We start from the raw sequence: 10,368 nt of genomic DNA on the forward strand, positions 1-10,368 counted from the left end.
AAGTGCTTTTTCTAAGCTTTAAGATTAACAATTTCTACTATTGTTATTGGACTTTTTCTTTCTAGATTTTAGATCAAATCGGTTTTTTGTTGGGTTTTGTGTGTGTGTTTAAAAAGATTAAGATATTGTTAAGAGAATTATATTCGAGTTTTTTTTAGCTGAGCTTAATAAATTTAGGGTCAAGGTATTCAAAGTTTAATTTTAGGAGGTCAAAACAAAAAAAAAAAGTTTTAAATTTATATATATATATATATATATTGCCATTTCAGGGGGTTCATTTGAACCCCTATAACGAGTTAGACAGGTTAAATGGGTTTTATGTGATGAACACTAACCCAACTCGTTTATTAAATGGGTCAGTCATGTCAACTCGAATATGACACGAACCCATTAAGCCTTAACCCATAACCTGCTAATTTTGTGTCGTGTCGTGTCGGGTTTGTAGATTGTGTCCAATTTTGCCGCCCCTATGATATGCCTGCGTTGGAAACTCCTCTCTTTGCCAAAAGATCAACACAACCATTAGCCTCTCTCCATAAGTGACTAGAGTGCACTTCCCAATCTCAGGTCAGTAATGACTTGCAATCCATAACCCCAGTAAATTCATAAGGAAATTTTTTAACTTGTGAATTTATCCATTCTATAGCCAATTTTGAATTTGATTGGAGCTAACATTACAGTATCCCCTATCCCATAATATCTTAAGATCATGTCTAATTGCCCATAGTTCAGCTATCATACTGTTGGATTAAGGCATTCCTAGCAAGTCACAAACCCCAGATATTGAAAGCAAAGAAAATTCTCTAAGGGATGTATGGATAGGAACAGTTTTTCTTAAGTTTGTTCTACACTGTGCCTGAATTGGTGATAGGAAAATGTTTTTGAGGAAGATTGTTTTGACCTAAAGTTATCAAAAGGCTCTAGTGAAAGTGCAGTCTCTTAGAGCATGTGGGAGTGTTTCTTTGTTACCACAACGAAGACATATAATTAGGCATCTGGGTTTGTATGTATGAAAATTGTGGCCCCTGTTGGTAATCTGTTGTGAGCAAATTTCCAAATAAAAATTCTCAGTTTTGAAGGTATAGGAATTTTCCAAATCAAGTCCAAGTCCAATTCTCAATTTTATGTATGCCAGGTGTTAGTGTCTATCTCCCTCCGTGTTGCTTTGGGCGCTTAGAGGTTACCACCCTTTCCTCCCACACACTTGCTTAAAAAAAAAAAATTCAAGGTGATTTTAGTTTTATGTTCTTCATTCATTAGTTTTATAATAATAATAATAATAATATTATTATTATTATGTTAGGTGATGGATTCACAATCATTAGCCACCAAAGGATGACAGCCATTCAGCCAAAACGCCATTGACTTAAACATTAGTTTACTAATATGAAATTATAGTGACAATACATTGCTAATTTTGTAGCTTTAACCTTTTTCCTTTTAATGAGTTAACGATAAAGACTAAATCAATTGCAATTTGAAAATAATAGGGGTCAAATTAACTGTTACCAAAATATAAGTACCAAAATAGTATTTTTACCAGCAGCTTATTTAGCATGAATTATTTTCAACCTAAGTACATGAGCTTCCCTCATTTATTATGTCTCCAGCCAAGTACATTCAATAGCAGGGAATAGGTATATGTCACTCCATTCAATTCACATAAGTACATAAATACGCAGCATGTACCATATAGACTTTACTAGTCTTCTTAGAGTATTCACATCAGCATGTGTATTTTACATATCTATTTTTACACTAAAAACTTGCTTTTTCTATTTTACACATTCACTTTTACAAAACACCCACATCAATTCATTTATTTTACTAGATATTTCAATAAACTATTCATTATCCTCTATTTTTTTTTATTATTTCTCTCTACCTACTTGCCTTAAATACCCGCGCTCTTTCTCTACCCATTTTTTGATTTCTTTTACTCTCTCACTCTCTCTCTCTCTCTCTCTCTCTCTCTCTCTCTCTACACCCATCTCTCTGGCCTTCTCTTCCAAATCACAAAACCCATCCGCCACAGCTCCGATCCACCAAACGCCACCGCTCCGCATCCGCATCTGATCCACCGCTCCGCACCCGATCCACAGCTCCGCTCCGATCCACCAAATGCCACAGCTCCGCATCCACCGCATCCGCATCCGATCCACCGCTCCGCATCCGATCCACAGTTTCGCTCTGATCCACCAAACGCCACATCTCCGATCTACGCTCCGATCCAATCTCCGAGCTGATCTACGCCACCAAACGCCGCAGCTTCAAACCACCGCTCCGATCCACCACCAAATCTCAGCCGATCTCCGATCTCCGTGTTTGTGTATCTCTATGTTTTTTTTTTTTTTTTTTAAGCAAGTGTATCTCTGTTGATTTGTCTGGATGTGTTTGTGTGTGGATGTGATTGTGTGCATCTTAGGAGAAAGAAGAAGATGAGAAGTTAGTTTACTGAGTTTGTTGAGCCGGAGAAGAGAGAGAAAAAAAGATCAAATGGAAATTATTAAAATAATCTTTACACGAGCTACAGTAACCGTGTATATTTACACGGTTACTGTAGCTCGTGTAAAGAAATACACATTTTTATACAATTTTAGAAGAGCTGATGGAGAGCATTTTTGAGCAAAAATGTGTAAAAACTGTGTTTTACATGATTTTACATGATTTTAAAGGCACTGATACGAATGCTCTTAGTATTCTCATTTTACAGTCTAAATTTCTGCACGAAAGATTTGCCATCCAATCCCATGCTGTAAAAATTTTAATCATATACTGATGCTAACTATTCGCGGTAAAGAGTTGGGTAATTTGGTAATAATTCTGGCAGTGGTTGAAATTCATAAGAATGAGTCATATAAGTGTCAACGTTGATAAATGTCAAGACTGAGATACGAGGTTCTTTTGATGCCTTAACCAAAATATGATGTTCCACACTTATGTAATTATCGTTAGAGATTCTCTGTTAGAAAATATATACAAAAAATTACAAAATTAAAGAGAAATATAACAAATATTTTAACATGCTTGTGGAGAACATGACATGGAAAAAATAAGCTGATGCAAATGTTTTTAATGCATAGCATAGACAAAACCTTACAAATGACCGTTTGAAGTTGAGGATTTTAAATTAAGGGAGTTGAAGAACAATTTCTCATTATAAATTGAACAATACAGGGAGAACTTAATTGAGATATTTTGCATAAATAAAAGAGCCTGAATTTGGTAAGGATGAGGTGTAAAATTCATGTTTTACACCATCTAATAAATGATTGACCACATTAGCATTTTATTTAAAATTCAATACATCCTATCACACCTTGGGTCCGTTTGGATAGAACTTATTTTGCTAAAACTGAAAACTAAAAACACTGTAACAAAATAATTTTTAAATATGTGAATAGTGCCGTGGGACTCATTTTTAATGAAAAAGTGGCTGAAAAGTGGAATTTGTGGGACCCGTGAACAGTACACGGGACCCACTGATGTGATAAAAGTGACAAAAAAGTAGGAAAAGTGCGGCTATTGTTCATAACAGTAGTCGCTGTTCCCTGCTGCAGCTGACCAAAAAAAAAGAAGAAAAAAAAAAAAAAAAAGAGAAAACGCAACACAAAATGCAGACGTGAGATTCATTGCTATCCAATTGTTCACCTAATAAAATCTCAATAATTTCTTAATTTGGTTGGATTTATACAAGGGTATTAGAAATGATTGGGCTTGGTTGTACTTACTTTTAAATATGTAATACGATGATGTAGCATGTTGAAATTGGAGGGGTAAAACATAAGTTTTACACGACATCTTTATAGAATTGAATCTCTAAATAAAAACAAAAAATACAATAAATTTCATTTCACTCTATTTTAAATGGCATCTTACACTTTGTTATTTCAAATCCATCAATAAATTTTATCAATAGAAAAAAAATCCTTTCCATATTTTATTCAAGTTATTTAAACTAAAATTTAAAACCAAAATCTTTCTCTTTAAATACATCTATCCAAATAACAATATGCACAAGCTTAAATTGTAGGTGCATCGTTTTCTTATAAGTGTTACAACTTTCTATACTTATACAAATGAAGTGATGTGAAATTATTATTATTATTATTATTATTATTATTATTATTAAGACCTTTAAAAAACAATGATTGTTATAAGTGTTACACCAACTAATGTGATATATTATTATTATTAATAATAAGACACTTATAAAACATAGTGTGTGTATATATATATATATATGGGTTGGATTGTCAAAATTTGCATCTAATTAAAAAAATATAATAAAAAAATGAATTTGTATAATAATAAGATGGACATCTAATATAATAATAATATGAATTTATTAAAATTTGCATCCAATTAAAAAATATTAAATGGCGTAATTGGAACTCAACTCATATAGGCGAATTTTTTTTGATGAGAAATATATAGGAAATTTTAAGTTAATTTCGGTTTATGCTCTTCACTAGTTTTATTATTATTATAATTATTTGTTAGGTTTATATACACACACATATTTGTTAGTTGATGGATTCCCAATCATTGGCTACCAGAGGCGGAGAGTAAGCCAAAGCTTTTGAACATCCATTTATTAATATGCTAGCCTCATTACATGTGTTTTGCTTGTGCAATGAGGCTTTTTTTTTTTGGTCTAGTGTCATAATTTTTTTTTTAATAAAAAAAATTATGGATAAGTTTCTTTTAAAGACATGAATTAGTAGGAGAATGTCCTATTTTTGTAGGCATTTTAAGTAGAGTTGGAGATATACTTTTATCGGGTTGTTCTCAAGTTTTTTCATTGTTAAACGTAAGGTTTAGAAGTATTTTTAAATTACATAAAAGTCCAGTTCAAAAAAAGGAAATCCTCTTATAAATAGTATAGATAATTGACAATGACACTTTGTTAGACAAAATTTTAATTTCTCAAAACATTTAATATAATAATTATGTTAATTTTTTTTAAATATACATGTGTCACCTCATTAGTTGTGAGAAATTAAATAAAATAACACTAAATTTTTTTGTAATTATTTATTAATTTTTAAACGTTTATGAAGAGCCATTTAGGCCTGTACCTCAATGGAATAATATTCTCTCTTTTATTAAAAGAATTAGGCTCTTTCTGTTTTGGCCACAAAAGAATTAGGATTTTTTTTTGAGGAATTTAAATCCCATTACTTATTTAAAAAAATATTCATATTTCTTTGTATAACTTACAATATGTGTTATGATATGATTTATTGTGATACAAGAGTATTTGCGGTGCGGTTTAACTAAAATCATAATTGCACTGCACTTTATTTTTGTGGTCACATATGCGGTGCGGTGCAATGCAGTGCGGTGCAATGCGGTGTGGTTTAGAGTTTAATCAAAACCATAACTGCACCGCACCTCATTTTTGCAGTCATATGTGCGGTGCGGTATATAAGACGCGGTTTGAATAGCTTGAAGTTGGTATATTTTTCAAATTTTGGGTTTTTCCCATCCAGCCTAAAACTAAAGGTCCGTTTGGATACAACTTATTTTTGCTGAAACTGAAGACTGAAAATACTGTAACAAAATAATTTTTAAATGTGTGAATAGTGCCGTGAGACCCATTTTTAATTTTTTTTTCTTAATAAAATGGTTGTGGGTCCAATGAACAGTGCGTGAATAGTAACTTTTTCTCTCGCACAGTGTAATCACGTGCATGAACAACACCGATTACTGTTCATAAGCACTTAAAAAAAAAAAAAAAAAAAAAAAAAAAGGCAAAACATGCAAACGCACAAACGCAAACACAAATCCAACAGTACCTAATTTTTCCATTTGTTTTGAACCAAGTTTTAAGCTATTGAGCTAATTTTTCTTTATTTTGGGCTAGATTTCCTAGTCAACACTTACTAGGATTATCATTTTTTTTTTTTTGAAAACTAGGGTTATTGAACTATTAATAATATATTTAATATTAAAAATATAAAATATATTAATAAATAGAGAGGGTGTGGTGTGGTGCGGTTTGTGTGGTTTTCTTACTATAAAACCGCACATTGCACTATACCATACAGTGCGGTGCGGTGCACTATTACTTGCAGTGCGCTATTATTTTGCAGTGCGATGCGGTTATACTATTTTGCAAGCAATTTTAGTGCAATTTTTACAGTTTGTACCATTTTTGCGATTTGGTGAACAAATACTACTTACACTATTTTATTACGTCCCAATAAAAATATGTAATGCAACTTTACTCAAGAAAATATTGTGTAGAAGAACTTATTATTTATTTTTTTAAAAAGAAGAGAGTTTATACCTGAATGTAGTCGCCAATGTTCACGGTCAATGCTCCAGGGATGGGCTCCACATCCACCCACTTAGGGATGGCCATGGGTAGGGTATGGATCGGGTATACCCATACCTTACCCGAAATATTTGCCTATGGATACCCGAATACCAATACCCATTATTATCCATACCCAATCTTACCCGAATTTATTATCCATGGATATCCATACCCTACCCAAAACCCATTTAATTTTTTCTTTTTAAAATCCAAAAACATTTTAACTTAAAAATTGAAACACATGCCCACGAGACTTTTTAATCTTTTTCTTTCATTTTCTCGGCAAACAAACAGCCATTTGATTTCTTTCTCTCTTTTTTTTTCTTGGAAAAATAACAATCTTTTTTTCTAGGCAAACAATCAGTGTGCTTTGTTTTTGATTTACACCCAAAGTTTTCAGTGCATCATCTAACAGATGAAGTATAGTAAAAAATAAGCTTAAAAACAAAATTAATGACTCCAGGTTCAAAAGCCCCAAACGAGTTTCAAATTGACATAACAATCAAATGCACATTGAGAAAGCAAAAGAGTGTTGCTTTATATGACAATCGGCAAGGCTTTGGAGAAACCATTCATGAAATTAAACCCATAAAAAGAAATGGACATCAAGGTCGTACAAAAGCCCAAGACTCCAAAATTTCTCTTTTCCTTACAAGTTTTTCTCAGCAACCAAACATAAAGAAAGAGATAGAGAGGGAGCAGAATGTATGGAAACCACGAACAGTGAGATCGGCAGTGGGTCCACGAACGGTTTTGTCGGCATCTCCAAAGTCTAGATCAGCGACAGCAGGTCTACTTTGGTGATGCATGGTTCAATCTACTTCGGCAGGTCAGGAGACGATGAAGATCGATGATGAAGCCGATCTTGTGATATGGTGTGTTTTTTCTGTTTTTTGATGATAGATGGAGAAAACCACTGTAGTGGTGGTGCTGGTGATCGGAGGGATGAGTTCAAAGTACTGTGATGGCCATGGAGGCTCAGGTGAGAGAAAGAGAGAGAGTAACGGTGAGGATGGAGGCTCAAGTGAGAGAGACAAAGAGAGTGTGAGTGAAAGTGAGAGTTAGGGTTTTTTTTTTTTTATTTTTTTATATATATATATATATATGGGTCGGGTATGGATATTATCCATATCCTACCCGAACTATTTGGGTAATATCCATACCCTACCCAATTAAGATCTACCCATAAAGAACCGGATATTACCCAAAACATTTAGATAGGGTAGGGTAGCATATCCATTACCCAATGGGTATGGCCATCCCTACACCCACTCATCATCATGCTTGACTTGCAACCCTCCCACCTGGTTTTGCAACAACACATTCAGCCCTTCATCTGTGTGAGATGGGTACCCCACTGTCAGATCCGGCCGAGGACAGTACGGGTAGTAGTGTCCCACAACCAACCTAACCTCCAAAAACCCCAACTTCTCAAGCCTGCTCTCAGCCTCCACACCCAACCCTTCTGACAGTAACTCTCCAACAAAGCCTCAGCCACCTTTGTTGAATGAGATTCCCATGCAACCATCTCTTCCCTACAAACCTCTGGAATATCGTCCTCGCTTGCACCCGATTCATCTGGGGCCATCCAAACAGTGAGAGAGTCATGCCAGCTGGCAGCTTTGGCTCTGTACAAGTCCTTGCTGCTCGAGTAGATAACCCCATGCTTGTTGCTGGGATGATAGTGTTTAGACTTGACCTAATGTGGTTGGTCGTGGAAAGCATTGATTGCGTTTATGGTTTCATCTAGGACTGATTTGGGTATCCCATGGTTGATGACTTGGAAGAAGCCTCATTAATTTGGAAGTGGCTTCTCTGATTTGTTCCACAAGTTGGTGTCGTTCAGTTGGGGAGTTGAAGTGGGAAAGGTCTATGATTTTGATGCTTTTTTTGGTGGATGTTTGAGAGTCGGGTTTTTTGAGGTCTGAGAGGGTCTCAGGTGGGTGAATGAAGATACGGGTTATAGAGGTGATGCCAGATTCAGCGAGACCTTTGACACTGATCTTGGATTCGTGGAAGTCCTTAACCTCTTTCATACTGTCATAGGTGGGAGTAGCATGATGATCAGCAGCTGCCATGTTTTACTCGATGAAAGTGTATGTGGTCCTGGTTGTGGTTGAATGAATGTGTTTGAGAAAGGCTACAGATGCAGATTTTTATAGAGTGCACTTAATTGCACTTAATAATTGCTTGGTGATATATGGTATATTTGACATTAAGTAATGTAGTAGATTATTAGTTATTGGTAGAAAAGTAATGTTTCATTTCATATGTAAACTATTTTTTTTTAATAGTTAAAACAAAATTATGAAGTAAATAGTATTAATAAATTATAAAATAAGTAAATAATTTTAATCAAAACAATTGCTTTAAATTATAATTGTTTAGAGTTTGGACTTTAGTTTGAGGAAATATATTATAACAAATAATATAAAATTAATTAATTTATTAGCAGTTCTTAAAATGTTTTTTTAAGAAACAAATTAACTGTTAAACACACACACACACACACACTTAATCATACCCTCTCACCAAGTTCAAATAAACTAACTGTTAAAATGTTGATAATAGACTTTTTGTTGGAGTAGAAGTCAAAATGTTTTTTTCTTAGAAAGAAAACATGGGTTGTTGTTTGGGATTTAAGTTTAGAATTTTTTATAATAGATTTTTAGTTTGAATATAATTTTAATTTGTTGAAATTTAAATGTATAAAATTAATTTACTAATTAGTTGATCTTAAAATATTGATAATAAACCTTTAGTTGGAGTAGAAGTCAAAACATGGTTTTATTTATTTATTTTTTGAGAAAGAAAACGTGAGTTGTTGTTTTGGATTTTAGTCTAGAATATTTTATAATATATTTTTAGTTTGAATAGAATTTAAATGATAAATTTTTACCTAAATTAACTAACTGTTTATATATTATCTCTTAATTTGAGAAAATATATTCTAACAAATAATACAAAATTAATTTACTAATTAGAGCAGTCATTTGGGGCAACCACAACTTTTAAGCTCAACTTAATTGCATTTACTAATTGCTTGATAGTACATGTGGGGGATAAAAGGATCAGGCCCAAATTAACGGGCCGAACACCCACGAGAGAACTGTTTCACATCCGAAGAGAAGGATGAGTAGAATGCAAGGTCCAGATTGGAGCGGAATCCTCTGGGCAGAGGATCATCGCTTTCCGAGGAGGATGTCTCCAGTCCGAGGAGGACATTTCCTGTCTAATCCTCTGGGCAGAGGATCATCGCTTTCCGAGGAGGATGTCTCCAGTCCGAGGAGGACATTTCCTGTCCGAGGAGGAAGTTTTACCCTGGTATGATAGCGGAGACTAATTGAGCCGGAGAAAAGCCTGGTTGATCGTCCGAGGAGCCCACCTGATCAAGATAAGCTCAAAGCACACTCAAAACGATAAGGATGAAGAAATATCTGAGGGAAAGGCTGCTGCCACCGTATTCAATGCATTGCAACAGCTTTTCTGGCCGCATTTATGTGGAGAAGACACCTGAACAGTGTTTCATGACCTACAGCCACTCACACAGAGATGAAAAGCAGTTGCCTGACGTGACAGGTACTTGAGCACGTCCACGGATGGGGAGCACGTGGACGGTAGGGATGAGAGTGAGAGTGGCTATATAATAGAGGGAGAGGGTATGAAACGAGGCATGGAATGTGGGCGAAGCTGATCAATAAATAAGAAAAGAAGTGATAATCTTTTGCGGAAAAACTCCCTTGTCCACTCTAGTTCTTCAACCCATACTCTACAAATTAATTGTCTTTGGGTTTACGTAGAGAAACTAGACCCTACAGTACACATGTAACACACACACACACACACTAGTATTATTTCCATGTGAGGCACGACTTGATGATGAAGATTCATATGTAAGCTTTTTAAAAAAAAAAATTAAAACAAAATAATTAAATAAATAGTATTACTAAATTTTAAAATAAGTAAATAATTTTAATTAGAACAATTGCTTTATTTAGGTTCCAACTGTTTAGAGTTTGGACTTTAATATGAGGAAATAAATT

General features: G+C 34.2%; 1 pseudogene; it reads right to left on the reverse strand.

Moving 5' to 3' along the window:
* Positions 1 to 2,785: 2,785 nt before the first annotated feature.
* On the reverse strand, positions 2,786 to 8,403 carry LOC112038026 (1-aminocyclopropane-1-carboxylate oxidase homolog 8-like; annotated as a pseudogene).
* Positions 8,404 to 10,368: the final 1,965 nt, after the last annotated feature.

The sequence above is a fragment of the Quercus suber genome, unplaced genomic scaffold (assembly GCF_002906115.3).
Source record: "Quercus suber isolate HL8 unplaced genomic scaffold, Cork oak 2.0 scaffold_19, whole genome shotgun sequence".
Taxonomy (NCBI): Eukaryota; Viridiplantae; Streptophyta; class Magnoliopsida; order Fagales; family Fagaceae; genus Quercus; species Quercus suber.